Genomic DNA, 15419 nt, shown 5'->3' with positions numbered 1-15419 from the left:
ACTTACATTATCTTAAAAGATCTGCCTGATGAGCAGGTGGACAAGGGTAGTCATTTTATTCAACTCTTTATTGATGACTTTCCATCCTAACTCTAATTATCCTTCTTAATGACAGTAAACTAATCAAAACTGACTTTTTCAGCAATTCCTATTTCAACTATTTCAATCAAGTAAGACATCATTTAAAGTTTTGTTCCTCCATTGTAACTATTACATGTAAGCATTTAAAATAATAATGTGACAGTCCAGTACCGCTGTAATCCCAGCACTCCGGAGGCGGAGGCAGGATGCCAGTTTTAACTTCCAGGCCAGCCTGGGCTACAGAGTTCAAGGCCAGCCTGGACTAAACAGTGAAATCCTGTCTCAAAGAGATGAATAATAATTATCTGCTTATTTTATCCACTTTACATATAAAAGCAAATGTGATGCATAGCCACCTCAGCCTTTATACTTCACTTAAGGGTTGAATCTAGAACCCATTTTCTAGCCATATACAAGAAAGAAAATTGAGTAAGAGGTTCAAAAAAGCAGAATAGGACTGGTGGTTTAACTCAGAAGCGCAGCACCCACCTGGCAAGTATGACGACCTGAGTTTGATTTCCAGTATCCCCCAAAAAAGGTAATAGGACCCATTTAAATGTCCACAGATTGGAGAATCAGGAAGTTCTGTTTTTCAATGTGGTAATAACTAGTTACAATTGGTGTTCTAAGTTTAAAATAATAAAAAGTGAATAAAATTTAGAAGGTAGCTCCTCAATCACACCAGCCATGCTCAACTATTGCACAAAACTCACAGCTGCCACACTGAACAGTACAAACAAAACCAATTTTAGCAATAAAGGAAATTCACTGGGACATTGGACAGGATTGACGGTGGCTACGTAATCTCATGCAAACTAATTTCTGTCAGTGTCAAAGCACCCATTTATAAAATGTGCATTTAACACCACCTAAAATGAAAGTTATTAGAATTTGAATGAGATAATGTATAAGAAGTATGACAGTGCTTAGCAACACATTAGATAACTAAAAAAATAGCTATTAATACATTCCTATATTGGATTTTGGTCAATGAAAGTGATTCTGAACTAGCCAATTCCTCTTTCAGCCTCATTTTCTTATAGTGAAAAGTTCGAAAAGTACTTCTTGTTACCTTCTAAGGACTATATCAAATGTCACCATATTAAATGAAGTGTTGAGCCAAAGGCACAAACTCCTACTGAAGAAACTACTACCCAGGCTGCCACAGTTAACAGATCCCAAACATTCTTCCAGAAACCCCAGAAGACTGGCTATCCAATATAGCCCATGCTCTGATGTGAGCTATTTATAAAGTCTGTCTTAAAAGATTACCGGAATATCTTTCTGAAATTGTATATGCTGTAATTAGAAGCTACAAACCCTTATTCCATGAGATCTTGCAGTTTTAAAATTTCTTTTATAGGAACACTATCTTTACAGATGAATTTTCTCTTAAAAGCATTTAAAACCAAAACACTTTAAAAGCACATGTGGGCTTAAAAACAGTTTTATAATGACAGGATTTTTTTCTTTCCAGCTATGTCTCATTGTCACTTAATCTATGGGTGGTGTCCCTCTGGAGTCTAAACAAAGTAAGAATTGTACCCTCATAGGTGAAGTCCCCTTGCAGGGCCAGAAACCTACCCAGAGCTCAGGTTAACAGCTGCTCCCAGGGAGCCAGAAAATGTACTGAACCCCTGGTCTGCAGACGCGCAGACTCAGCCTCCAATGAAGTAGAACCAAAGGACCCCATAAAGGCACAAAACCAAGGATGGGCTACTGCAGGCAATGGTGCATGCCTCAGCACCCACTCACCCCCAATCCGGGTCACAACTCTAACTTGGAAGTGGAGAGACAACTCCAGCAGCAGAAGTCTGAACAGAGCTGTGCAATTTTGCCCAAGGCCTGTAGCCTTGCCAAAAAAAAAAAAAAAAAAAAGTGTATCCCAGAACAGATTCCTTTTCTTCCGGGTCTGTCTGCTCCTTCTGACTCTTAGCCCACAACCACCAGGCATCCCTTTCCCAAGGCCCCAACTCTTGTCACATCTATAAAAAACGAAAAAGGAGGGGGAAGGTGACATATTCTGTCTTCCTTTGCGTTCCCTACACCAAGCCCTGTAAACTGGAGGAAATTCAAATCAAATTAGTTGCACATTAAAAGATAAAACAGACAAGCAATCAGGGGGTGCCCACCCAACAAAAGACCTCACTTATTCCAAAATATGATTAAGCCTGAGAGGGGAAAGAAGGGAGGAGACTAGAAAGCAAACAGGGATGGAGTGAGATAAATGTGTGGATTTTTGGCCCCAGCGTCAGTCCATTGCGGCCAAATTCTACGTTTTGTTTAAAGAAAATGTTGAGCTAAAGAGAAAGGAAAATAAGTTGGAACTTTTAAGGAAGTCTGCAATCGGCACTGTCTGGATAAAACGCCAGGGCTTCCCTCCGTCTCGGACGGCAGGGTGGGAGCTGAGATCCGAGAGCCTCTAAATCCAGCCGCGCACTCCTGGAAGCCTCCCCGCCAACGGCGCCCCTGGGCGGCCCAGCTCGGTCTCCTGGGACGCCGGGCCGACCCCCGGGAAGCCGCTGGGCACCAGCCGAGGCCCCGCTTTCCGCCGGGGCTGACAGGCCCTTCCCACGCTGGCCAGCCGGGTGCCACGGGCCCCAGACGGTCCCCGCGTCGCCCCGGCCGCCTCGGGGCAAGGATTCCGCCGCCCGGCCGCCCCTCCCCGACCCCGCGCCCCTCGGGGTGACCGACTGACCGGGCTCCGGGGCCACACACCGGCTCGCCTCGCCTCGCCTCGCCTGGCCCGCGCCTTCCCGCCGCGCTGCGCCGCGCCCCCGCCCGAGCGCCCCGCCGCCTGGCTCGCCGAGTCCGGCCCCGGCCGCCGGTTCCCGCCCCCACCCGGGGGGAGCCCGGGGGGCAGGACGGGGAGGAGGACGTGGCGCGCGCGGAGCTGGCCGGCGGCCGCGGAGCGGGGAGTGTCCCGGGTGGCCGGGCAGCGGGGACCCTCGGCAACACCCCGGCCGGACCCCCGCCCTGGCCGACCCCCAACAGGCGCGCAGAGGCGGCCCCAACTTGCAGCCGCACTTCGCACGCACGCCCGCCTCCCGCCGCCATATGGAAATCTCCAGCTCCGAAAGTGACACGTCGAAGATCCCCCGGCCTGGCCGCCCGCCCGCCGGCCTCCCCTCCCTGCGGGCCGCGTTCCTGCCCCGAGACTCGGGGAGGGGAGCAGATTCCTCGGACGGCGGCGGGGCGCGGGTGGGGGCGCACGGCGGGATTCCTGCTCCCTGCCTCCCTCCCTCTGCTGCAAAGGAATCTACCCGCTCTCCCTCCTCCGCGCCCCGGCGGAGCAGGGCAGCAGGGCCGCCCCCTCCCGGCCCGCGCCCCGGGCGCCCAGCGCTCCGGCGCCAAGTTTCCCGGGAAGCGCGGAGCGCGCCCGCACGGGGTCGGGCTCGGCGGCGGCGGCGGCGGCGGGGCTCCCCGTGCGCGGACACGGCGGCCGGGAGCGGTCCCCGTCCCTCCAGCCCGCGGCTCCCGCACTCCTACCTTCCCGGGCGCTGAAACGCGGGGCTCCGGGCGCCCCACAGCGGGTCGCCCACGCCTCCCAGCCGGCAGTCCGGAGGAGCCCTGCCGCCGCCGCCTTCGCTGCTGCCGCCGCCGCCGCCGCTACCGCCGCCGCCGCCGCTCTCCGCCTCCGCCGCCGCCGCCGGCCGCCGCTCAAATAACTACCAGGAGGGTTTGATGGGGGATTCCGCCATGTCAATGATGTCGGGACCACATGGGGGCTGGGGACCCGCCCCCTGCCGTAAACCGCCGAGTAGACCCGCAGCGGCGCTCCGGGCTGGCGGAGCGGGCCTGGCCGGGGCCCGCGGGTCACCGAGAGCCGAGCTGCGCAGAAACAGCAGCTGCTGGGGGCCAGCGCTGCGCGTCCCGCGGGCCGCCCGAACGCCGGCACAAACGCGGTGTTTGCTCATTGCCTTTTTTTCCACTTACGCATACAGTTCTCTTTTTCCGTTGTTAATCACCACTGCAGCCTTGTGAGTTATTTTGTCACTACTTCATTTCCCAAAGCATTTCGTTCCCGCAGCACGAGCAGATTTTATGACTCAAAAATTAAAATGTCTATTTCCCCTTTCAGTACCCAGTCTGCAGCCTTACGGGTATATCTTATCTGTAGCTGTCAAACACAAAACCGTACAAGAACCACAATAGAACTTACTAAGTATTGAGTTTACATTAACTAAATCAAGTGTAATGTATTTCTGTTGCACGGGCTCACAAAGGTTAACTGACTACATCCCATCCCACCCTCAAACTAGGGAAGAGTTTCAGGAAACAGCAGAAATGTATCCAGAGAGGCTCCTCCCTTCCTAGCTGCCCAGGTATTCTTGATAACTCGTTCAGCCTACGCTATTAAACGACAAAGGAGTACTCAGTAGTGACCAGAGACAACGTATTAGTCTCATTGACCTAAAAGATATTAACAGTAAGTAGTATGCTCTGAAAGCCCAAGAAGGGTAGGGACCTAAAAATGACTTCTTGGGAACTTGCAATTGAGTATAGAGGCAAATGGTACCGTCCCTCCTAACTGATTTCTTTCCTGTTATTATTCCCAGAGGGCCTCCTGAAGACATCTTTTCTAAAAGATGGTTCTAAAGTTCGATCACAGCCCTGCAGTGGGTCCCCAGTGCTCACAGAGCGTAGTTGAAAAGCTTGTCCTGGCAGGAGGCACACATTCCACTTGCGCCCAAATGCCCTCTCCATGGACTGTTCAGCTTCCCCTGAGTCCTGCTCAACGCTCATGGCTCCCAAAGACTCCTCTAACTCTTCTGCAGGCCTTCCCTCTGACAGAGCATACTTCTTTCTCTTCCCAAATTAAGATCATTTATTCATCCTTGAACTCCCAGGTAGGATAATTCTCTCCTCCTTCTCTTTAATCCATAGCTCTTTTCCCCATTAGCTCTCAGTTCTTTTCAGTTCGTACATTGTTCTGAAGTTACCATTTACCTCTTCCACTTGACTTTTATTCATCTTGTTTTTTGTTTGTTTTGAGACAAGGTCTTGCTGTGTGGTGCAGGCTGGCCTTGAACTCACTATGTACCCTAGGCTGGCCTGGAACTTTCATCGATCCTCCTGCCTCAGCCTACTGCGTGCTGGGTTTACAAGAGTGCACCACCATACTCCTGGAGTTTTGTGGATTTTTTTAGCCCCGATATCCTCCTAGCACTGTGCTTTGAGTCTGGTATCCTGTTTGTTTGTTGAATAAAGTATGGAGGAGAAGATAAAACCCTAGATAAATTTTAGATAAACCCTGGACAAATTTCATAAGGTATAAAGCTAAAGTCAAGTGTTAAAGAACAAGCTTGGCAGAGAAGATAGGAATAGGCAAGAGAAATTCAGAGGACAGAAACATTTCTGTGCGTTTCTTCCAACTGACTAGATTTATTTTGATTAAGAAGAATCAATATATACAAAATCCTTTATAATTTAAAGGGCATGCTCCTATTGAAGATCTCAGTGTTTCACTCATGTTGCTTCAGGAACAGAAGAGCATAATAAATGTTTGTAAATGAAAGGAACTGAAGCGTAGTGGAAAGAAAAAGATAATTATAATCAGACAAAAGTCCCTGATTCTGGGCAAGTTACTAAAGTCCTCTAAACCTGAATGTTCTTATTTATTAAATCATGCACTATTTCTTTACCATTAAGGTTGTTAAGAGAATTTCAAACTCAAGTACCTGATTCACAGTGAATCAATATTGAGTCTTCTTTGGATGAATGAATGAATAAATGAAGTTGTCTTTGCTGGAAGAATTCATGGCAGAGAAAATTGGAGAAAACTTTTCCTAAAGGGACTTTCAACTATTGAGAGATTTCGATTTCATACAGTGAGAAACACTGTGGGGTTGCTGAGGGTGGAAGTGATGGAAAGATTTCAGGATTGATCCTGGTGGCAGCAGGAAGTTGGAGAAGGCTCACATCAGAGAGCCATGTTCTGAACCCATTTGGGATGTGAAGACTTAGCCAGAGTCCTGTCTGCAGAAATGAGAGGTAGGGCCTCAATCAAGGCAATGAGATCAACCCAAGTCACCTGCTGCCCTGGGTTTCAAATTCATGATTATGGTTCCTATTACCCAGAGGACTTTGCTCCAAAAGCTATTTAGGGCTGAGGATAGTAGCACATATCTGTAAACCTAGCACTCACGAGGCTGAGACAGGAGGATCACTAAGAGTTCAAGACCTGCCTGGGCTACAAAGTGAGTTCTAGGCCAGCCTGAACTGCATAGTGAAACCCTGTCTCAAAAAGAAAAAAAAAAAACTATTTAGAATTTTCTTAAATCTAAAAAGTAACTTCCAAATGATGAAGCCTAGAAGTTAAGGTATATAACAAAATATAAAACTGGCCACTCCTTTCATTACCCATGTGATGAATGATTTTTTTAAAAAAAGATTCAGTAGTATAATTTATATTGTAACAAAAGAAATGTAGCATTAACAGATGGGAAAGCATGAAAGTATTGAAACCAACTTCAAAGAGGACTCCAACTTCTGAACATTTCTATACTCTGCAGTGCTTAAATGTAAGCCTTTTCTCGAAGATCACTAGGACTGGGTACCCCTAATATCTAGAAGACCCAGCAGTTTCAGTCTCAGTATCGTCACTCTGCAGAGAGCTGAGGTTACCACATAGGCAGGCTCAGGCTTGCCTCAAATCTTGAAAACTAATCTTGACCTTACGCAGAGGGCATTAAGTCTTTGCATCTGTTTCTTATTTTAATATCGCAAGCCAGATCTGATACCAGCTTCAATGGAACATTCACAAAAACCAATTCATCCTGTTTTGAGGCACTAAAGGACAGCCCGCACAGTCAATCATGCAGTCTAAGAGCGACAGTGACACACGTTCCTTCTGAACAATTTAACTAGTCAAAGCTGTGATTTTGCCTTCTGTTCCAGTGTTCAAGTCAAGACAGGGATAAATTTTAGTTCAGCACTTAAAACACAAACAAAACACATTTCAAGCAGGATCTGCCCCACAGTTATGACAACTATTTAGGTAAAGCCAGAGGGTTGTCAGGGCTCGTGAAATCTCAGGGTTGCTAGGCTCACGCTCTCCCTCCCAAAGCAGCATCAATTGCCTGGATGTCCGTGATAGCTGGGTACCAACCTCAGCCCCAACACCACCAGGGAAAGAAAAAAATGCATTTTGCCAGGGCAGCTTTGTCATTAATTGTTGTTTTCAGCTAAGTCTCCTGAAACTGCCTGTTGGCAACTTTTTCCTGGTCCTGCCTCTGTTTTCTGGAGGTAGACAAATAGCAACATTTACTCTTCATGACTTCTCTTCCAGTAAACTGACCATGTCTGTTCTTTGTCCCAAAGGTTTTGTTCCTAGACAAATGTCTCTGACATGCTGAACTCTGCAGGGATTTCTCGCCATCATTTTTTCCCACCACTCTGGATGCCTACTTGTTTGACACTCTGAGATTTTGGGTATCCATCCATAATATTTCAGGCAGGAGCCTGAATGCAACACCAAGTGTTGCATTCCTCACTTTGGACAAAACACTTGTATCATTATGGTCTAATACTGGGCTACTTTTCTTAGCAGCTTCCTCTTCCTATTAGTTTATGCTGCTTCTTCCATGAGCCATTGTCAGGCTGGACATACATTGAGTATGCATTTGATCTCAGTTAATTCTAACTAGTTCACTGAGTGATAACTTTATTAAACTTTATTTGTAAACTTCTTTCTCACATTTCAGCCTACTTAGACTTTTTGGACTTGAAGTCTATTGATGAACAACTGTGTCAGTGAGTGCTCCCTGGAGAAACTGAGTTGATGCAAGCTGTGCAAGGTTGGAAGAGTGCAGAAAGTCTGTCAGTGCCCTGGAGCACCAAAGGGTCTAAAAGCTCACTGGACTGTCCCTTGTGAGTCCATATGAGGAGGCCAAAGGGTCCAGGGTGCAAGTGAAGACTCAAGTTCCTCCAGATAAACAGAAGCAAGCCCTCCTCCTTCGTTTCCCCTTTGTTCTGTTCAGGTGACAAGCTGCCCTAGGGTGGGTCTTCTGTCTCCAGTAAATCCCCTCAGCCACACTCAGAACTGTGCTGACCCAATTTAGTTGGTTGTTTCTTACTCACGCTAACAGACTCAGTCAACTAGCACGACAACTTTTTCCAGTTTTGTGACACTGAAAAGTCAACATACTTATATTGCCATCAAGATCATTAACACACACAAAACAAGATAAAACGGAGGACCTATCACTAGAAATTTTCCTTATGAGGCATAGTTATTTTTTAAAAAAAACAAGCTGGGCATGCTGGCCCATGCCTAAAATCCTAGCAATCTGGGAAATGAGGATTGCAAGTTCAAGTCTAGCCTGACCAATTTATGGATTGAGCAAGTCCCTGTCTCAAAATTTTAAAAAATGGAGGGGCTGGGATTTAGCTCAGTGGCATATGCACCTGCCTGGCAAGCACAAGGTCGTGAGTTCGATCCCCGTACCAAAAAAATAATAATAAAAATAAAAAATAGAAAAGGACTGGGGCTTCAAGTCAATGCAAAGGCCCTACATTCACTTACCAGCACCTCAAAACACATAATTTAAAAAGTAATGAGTCTGCCTGTCTCACTGACTTACCTGAACCATAACATAGTAAGACAGCAAGCTGGGCCTGACAGTCACTTCTTCATAGTGATTGTCACCATTCTTGCCAGTCTCCTACCTGATTTGTTCCTTTGACTATTTTCTTCTCCTGAGAGGTCAGGGCTTCCAAATGATATCGACATATCTTCCCAAGAGGCGTGCAAAATAACTGTTTTCCTCTAACAACTTTTAAATTTCACCTGGATATAAATATGTATCTATAGAAATGTGTATGTGTAAAAATATGTCTGTCTTAGTGAGTTTGAGATTCCATAGCAAAATACCGTAGATTGGTTGGTTTAAACAACAGAAATTGGGCTGGGGATTTAGCTCAGCAGTTTAAGCAGTTGCTTGGTAAGTGCAAGGTCCTGAGTTCGATCCCTGGTACCAAAAAACAAACAGAAATGTATTTCTCACAGTCCTGGAAGCTAGGAACTGCATGCTCAAGGCTCTGGCTGATCCAATTTAGGCTTTCTGGTTTGCATATGGTTGTCTTCTGATGATGCTCTCAACAGGCAGAGAGCAGAAAGAGAGAGAATTCTCTCTCTCATTTGTCAGTTACAGTCACCAATCTCATTCATGAGGGCTCCACCTTTAGCATACCATTGCCTAACAAAAGCTCTCTACCCTATCATGTTAAGGTTAGAATTTCCACATATCAATGAGGAGGAGGGACACATAAATTTAGCCCAAAACAGTGCCCTTCACAAACAAATAAGGCAAAAAAGTGGGTTTAGTGCAAGCAGTTGGGCAGATAGAAATCATCTTAGTCGTGGAAAGATTCTGCGACTTGAGCAGAATGCATTAAGTTGAAGATGGTAAACTGAACTACAGGACAACTGGGTTCATCCTGGTTTGTGAAGGAGAGGATATTATATTTTAAATTGTTTCTCAGCTTTTACATATTTACAACAATATCTGTCATAATTCTTAGAAACATCTTTGGTATTTCATATAGAATTTGTATGTCTCAGACCTCACTAGTCAGGGGGTTACTTTTTTTTTTTTGAAAGCTACGAATGTTCTGGATTTTTAAATTTATCAGAAATTGAGCTCAAAAGAGACATTGTCCAATACAGTTCATTTTCTAACATAGGTATATAAAGATTAGTCACAAAAACCTTTATAACACAGTAATCAATTCAGCAAAAATAGAATTTCAAACTGACTAATGAATGGTATTGGAAATTGAGAGTATGTTATTTACTAGTTCACTGCTCCTCAGTCCTAAGAGCACCATTTTTTAAGATAATTATTTTCTTAGTACATATTTGTAGTGCATAGTGTTTACATTCCTAAATTTTAACACTGTTAGCACTAATAAACATACTTTTTCTTGCTCTGGCAACTGTCATTGTTGTAGGACTTCTCACCACTCCCCTTAAAAGTACCAAAAGAGTTTTCTACATCTTTCTAGAAGTATTCCTTGCACTTATAGCAAGGTTTTTTTTAGCTTGCAGTAGCCTGCGAAACCATATGCAATAACTTTTTACTGCTGCCAGAGGGGCAGCACCTGGCTGAGGAGGCCAGCACCACCCAACAGATTCACCACCCCAGAGAGTCCTTGTTCGCAATATCTTGTGGTCATGGTGCCTTAAGCCATTGCACAGGTATTTACTGAGCACCTACTACACACCAGAAACTGCTTTGTGGTTTTATGTTTATAGAAAGAGAGTAAATGAGCAGAAGTATAAATCCCCATTGAAAAAGTACCACAGAGGAAGAAATCAAGGTGCTCTGACAGCCAGAGAAAGAGAGCACAGGAGGCTACTTAGATAGGAAAGTCTCCCTGCAGGAAGGATGTATAAGCCAAAACCATGCAGGGAAAATAAATAAATCAATAAATTTTTAAAACCCTCAGCCCTGCAGAAGAAAGCAGAAACCTTTGAAGGCACAGGAAGAGTGTCTGTTGCATGTTCAAGTTGCAGAATGTGGTGGCATGAACAAATTAGCAGATGAGCAAATGACCTTCCTGGGAGTTAGCACTTATGTTCTGACCTCAGTTACAGTAAAATCTGGACAGCACTGGGGGACAGTCCCCACTCTGATCCATTGTTTGACATGCTGAGTAACTTTGGGAAAATAACTGTACTTCTCTGAGTTTCATGTGTCTATAAGACCTTACTTCAAAACTTTCTGGGATTTTCAATCCCTGGCACAAAAAAAATAAAGAAAGAAGGAAAGAAAGAAAGAAAGAAAGAAAGAAAGAAAGAAAGAAAGAAAGAAAGAAAGAAAGAGAAAGAAAGAAAGAAAGAAAGAAAAAGAAAGAAAGAAAGAAAGAAAGAAAGAAAGAAAGAAAGAAAGAAAGAAAGAAAGAAAGAAAGGAAGGAAGGGAAAACTTTCTGGGATTCTACAGATAGAGTAACTAGCATTTTGATAGCCCAAAGATATCCAAACTTATCTGTGAAGATATTACAACATTTGTCTCTGGACAGTTCTACTAGTTTAGTAACTATGAGGTTAAGATGAACCTCCTAACTGAGCATATGTGGTTTATAGTGATTCTTTCTCTCCCTCCAGACTGACAACTGTTCAGCAGTTGTAGAACTGTCGAGGAGATCTCTACACTGGTAAGTTAGACTGGAAGACTTTAGTAATTCCATGATATGAAGATGACAGAGTTTTTTTCAGAAAAAAAAATGTGATTCTACATCTTGTATCTGAATTACATACGGCACCTACTAGGTCAACCCTATGAGAAAATGACCATGCATTCAGCTAATTTGTAAAATCTATAGTCAATCTGTGAATGGAGCCATCTAGAATTATGGTTTTTTGGGGTTTTTTTGTACAAGGCATCAAACTCAGGACCTTACACTTGCCAGGCAGGTGCTGTGCTGCTGAGCAGTGTCACCAGTCCTATGCCATCAAATTTTAAATGAGAGACACTTTTATTGAGACATTACATTCAACATATAACTATGTTTTTTGTGTTACTTATGAGCTACCAGTATGCCCATAAAACAAAGAAAGTTTAATCTTTAATAGGACCATTGACATAAATTCAATAAATATTTGTACATTCCTTTTTTCTTTCAATAACCCTTATATAAAAATCTATAATGGCTTTTGTTCCTCATATGTTAGTTCAAGAGCAAAAATTATGTGTTTCTTGATGAAGTGAGTGATACACTTCCTATTACAGCAATAAGTTGATTTACTTTGATTCTTTTTTTTTTCCATTGGCTTCTAAGATAACTTTTGTTCCTGATTATAGCAAATATCCTTAGTTCAGGATTTCTAATAAGACCATTCTTTCTTCCTTTTTATTGTGTAGTTCTTATTCATCTTTACTTTAATGAAACTATTTTTATCTCTGAGAGGTAGTTATATTATTTAGCACTATTTTGACTTCAAGTGACAGGAAACTCATTCAGGGTAGATTTATGGCAAAAAAAAAAAAAGTCAGAGTTAGAATGAAACAGGCTAGAATAAAACAGTTTATGCTAATCGTGGTTTAGCATTCTTGAACCATAATGATACAAATGAAGCCAACTCTAATCATTTTTAAAGTCTGTAGTTTGTATATAAAAGATAAAAAAATGCCCTGCTTATTTTTACTAAAATACTTTTTAGTTACTTTATAGGTATTCAGAGAAACATAAATAGAAAAGGAAGAGAGACAGAGAAGGAGAGAGAAAGAGACAGAAAGAGACAGACAGACAGACAGACAGACTTTTAAGAAATTGACTTGACTCACATATCTGGCAGGGCCTGATGGCAAGATAAGAGGATCCCAGAGAAAAGTCCTAACTTGAGTTCAAAGGCAGTCAGAAGGCAAAATTCTCTCTCTGTGGGATGGTCTCCTAATCCCTTCAATTGATTGGGTGAGACCTACTCACACGCACAGAGCAATTTTCTTTACTCAGAACTTATCTACTAATTTTAATGTAATCTTGTAAAAACAAAAGAGAGAAAGAAAGAAAACTATCAGAGCAACATCTAACCTTGTGTTTGACTAAAGAGTTAGTTTTAAGGCTTAGCCAAGCTGACACTAAAATTCATAATTACACGTACTTTAAGACAAGTAAATGGAAAACACAATTGGTCTTAGTTTATCCTAAAATGATTAGCACTGCCCTGCAAATGACAGATGTGCAATAAATATATATTGAGTCACCATACTGGAAGTTGGATTAATTTACTGTGAGATTTTTATTTTCAATGGGGGGCAACTTTATAGTCTTTATTTAAAATACATGTGGTATTTGAAATCAGAGGCTACATATTTGGGAAAGTAAATAAAAATTTAGTAATCATGATATTTCTGAAAGCAGAACAATGTAGATCTGTCCAATTTTGTGACATGATTCATAAAATAGATATAATACCCATCTAAGAATTATTATCTCTGTTGTTACAAGGTGGCATTTTAAGACTTCATATAGACAAAAGGGCACTGTATGCGTTTATCTGTTTTTTAGTATTGTTTTCTCTCATGCTTAACAATGCTGGCTCTCTTGTTGACCAATGATGCTGAATACAAGAGTGAAAACAGCAACGTATGAACATTAGTCTCTTTTACATGAGGCACACTGGAAGACAATTAAGAGGCTGGCAACTATGTGGAAATCCGGTTAGATCCATCACAACTCATATTGTCTCTGAGGCCCTAGCTTTCCAGACAATCCTGAAAATGATTACCAATCAGTACATAACCTTTTGCACTTTCCTCCAGCCCTGCAGACCCCCAACCCTGTCAAAAGGAGTACTGCAATAATGAGTAGCGTAAAGAATCACTGCTAATGTTTGCAATTTTTTATACCTTCTGTGCTTCATTTGCTTTTCTTAATCCTTGTAAAGGAAATGTCATCATCATCATGGCCCCCATGTTATAGAAGGGAAAACTGGTAACTTGGCCAAGTTGAGTAACTTGCCTAAGTGGCAGATCAAGAAGAAAAGAGGTAAAATGTGAAAGCTGGTAAGAAGGATAGTTACAATATTTAATCCAGGGCCCAGTTTTAAAACCAACCTATAAGAACAAAGACCAGGCTTTACATCACCCAAGTGACTGGATAGCTAACTGAGCTGGGTATTATCACTCTGAATGGCACTGTCTATCCTGCACTGCATAGGCAGGTATTTTAATAATCTGAGAGCAAGAAAGCCCTTTGCAAGTCTCCCTGAGCACACGTGATAGGGAGGAGCTCCAGCTTCAGACCACCCTCCAAGCTCAGATAGGAAGGTTTGCTCCAAGGCTTTTCCTTAGTCTGTCTCTACACACTCTGGCACTGGTAGATACCCAAGCAATCAGTTGCATGGTCAAAGGCAATTAATCTTTTCTCTGCCTTTTCTGTTACACTGCTTTTCTTATTTTTACTAGAATTACTGGGTTGAAGGTTATTTTGACCTCTAATAGAGCTTTATGGAGGAAGTTGAGAAAAATGGCCAGTTAATTGCTGGCTGAACAACACTTACACCAAGGGATAGTATGTAGCAATTAGGGCTCCCCTCTTTTTGTACTTAATTCACAGATACTGATCGATTTCCACTACCAAATCATGAAGTACGCCTTTTGGCCCTAAGTTTAAATTTACCTGCACTAAGTCACATTTCTCATGAATCCATTAAGAAATTAACTCTCTCTAGTTAGCACAATTCAATCAAGGCACTTTGGCACATGGAATGCCATTACTGTGGGAGGCTGAGGCAGAAAGATCACCAGTTCAAACTGAGCCTGGGCTACTTGGCTGTGTAGCAAGAACCTGTCTCAAATAAAGTAAAGGACAGGAGATGTAGCTCAGTGAAAAGGCCCTAGGTTCAATCCTCAATACTGCAATCAATCAATCAATAATAAAACACATTCAGTCACTTCATCCAACTGATATTTCTTTAGAACTCACTATGTGATATGGTCATATATGTAATAAAACCAAATGCTCCACAATGCTAGGGTCTAGTAATCCCTAAAAGTCTGGTTCCCTTCTCTCCAGTGAGTAACCTTGTTGAAAGACTATAGATCTCTTTGGGAAAGAAATACAACCCCTACCCTCTAGAAATCTGGTGAAGATGATAGCAAAGTGAATTAATAAACACTTGAGTTGGGACACATGTTATGTGAAGGTAAGCACAGTGTATATCTCTGAGCAGAAAATGGATATGGCTACATAGGCCCTAAAGTCCAACTGTTCCCATGAGTACTTATATACGTTCCGAGCTTTGGTCCAAGGAATGCTTAATAATGTAGGTTTTGTGGCAGCATACTAGAGAGTGTAAGAACGTGAGCAGTTTGTGTGACTGTCAAGTTGTCCCATCCTCATAGCTTCTGACAACTAGCTATAAAGCTAGTTGTAATGAGCACCCCCCCCCCCAATATTTAAGTCTGCAATCTAAAGGACATGACAAGGGAAGCCTCAGCTCTCCCACTGCAGGGAGCATCATTGGCAGACAGCCCCTGCAGCCATACCTCTGGATCCACCACAGTTCTCAGTGGTCTGGTTTCCCCCAGGGTGCTCCCAGTGAGTAACAGTCTAGCAGGGTTACCAGCACAGGCTCATTCCTGCAGGATATGTATCTCCCCAGTTGAATGAATTCAAGGGCCCACTGTGAGATGGATGTGAGCCAAAGCTTCATGGACCTCTTGACCCCCATAAGCCCCTATTCTGACTTTGGTTCTCCTGGAATAAGTGTTACCAGTGTCCATCAGTCCTCTAAAAATTTGGCTAATTCTTTCCTGCAGTGCTCAGTTGCCCTGGTTAAAGGCCAAGGATCCTTCTGGGGAAAGCAGGGGAGAACAAAAGCAGTGTA

At 43.4% G+C, this 15419-nt stretch overlaps 1 protein-coding gene across 3 annotated transcripts in view; it reads right to left on the bottom strand.

The window, feature by feature from the left end:
- Fndc3b (fibronectin type III domain containing 3B) overlaps positions 1-3712 on the bottom strand; it is a 315267-nt gene extending 311555 nt beyond the window's left edge. For 2 of the 3 annotated variants that reach the window (XM_063227172.1, XM_063227176.1), the window contains exon 1: positions 3571-3712. The gene's annotated coding sequence lies outside the window, so the exon portion shown is untranslated. Of the gene's footprint in view, positions 1-2779; positions 2916-3570 lie in introns of those variants that run through there. The other variant, XM_063227174.1, reaches the window with a different exon arrangement.
- Between the last annotated feature and the right edge of the window lie 11707 nt (positions 3713-15419).

This window comes from Cavia porcellus, unplaced genomic scaffold (genome assembly GCF_034190915.1).
Source record: "Cavia porcellus strain 051 isolate PalLab524CR breed Dunkin Hartley unplaced genomic scaffold, mCavPor4.1 scaffold_17, whole genome shotgun sequence".
In the NCBI taxonomy this organism is placed as follows: Eukaryota; Metazoa; Chordata; class Mammalia; order Rodentia; family Caviidae; genus Cavia; species Cavia porcellus.
This window is presented reverse-complemented; position numbering and strand designations above follow the sequence as displayed.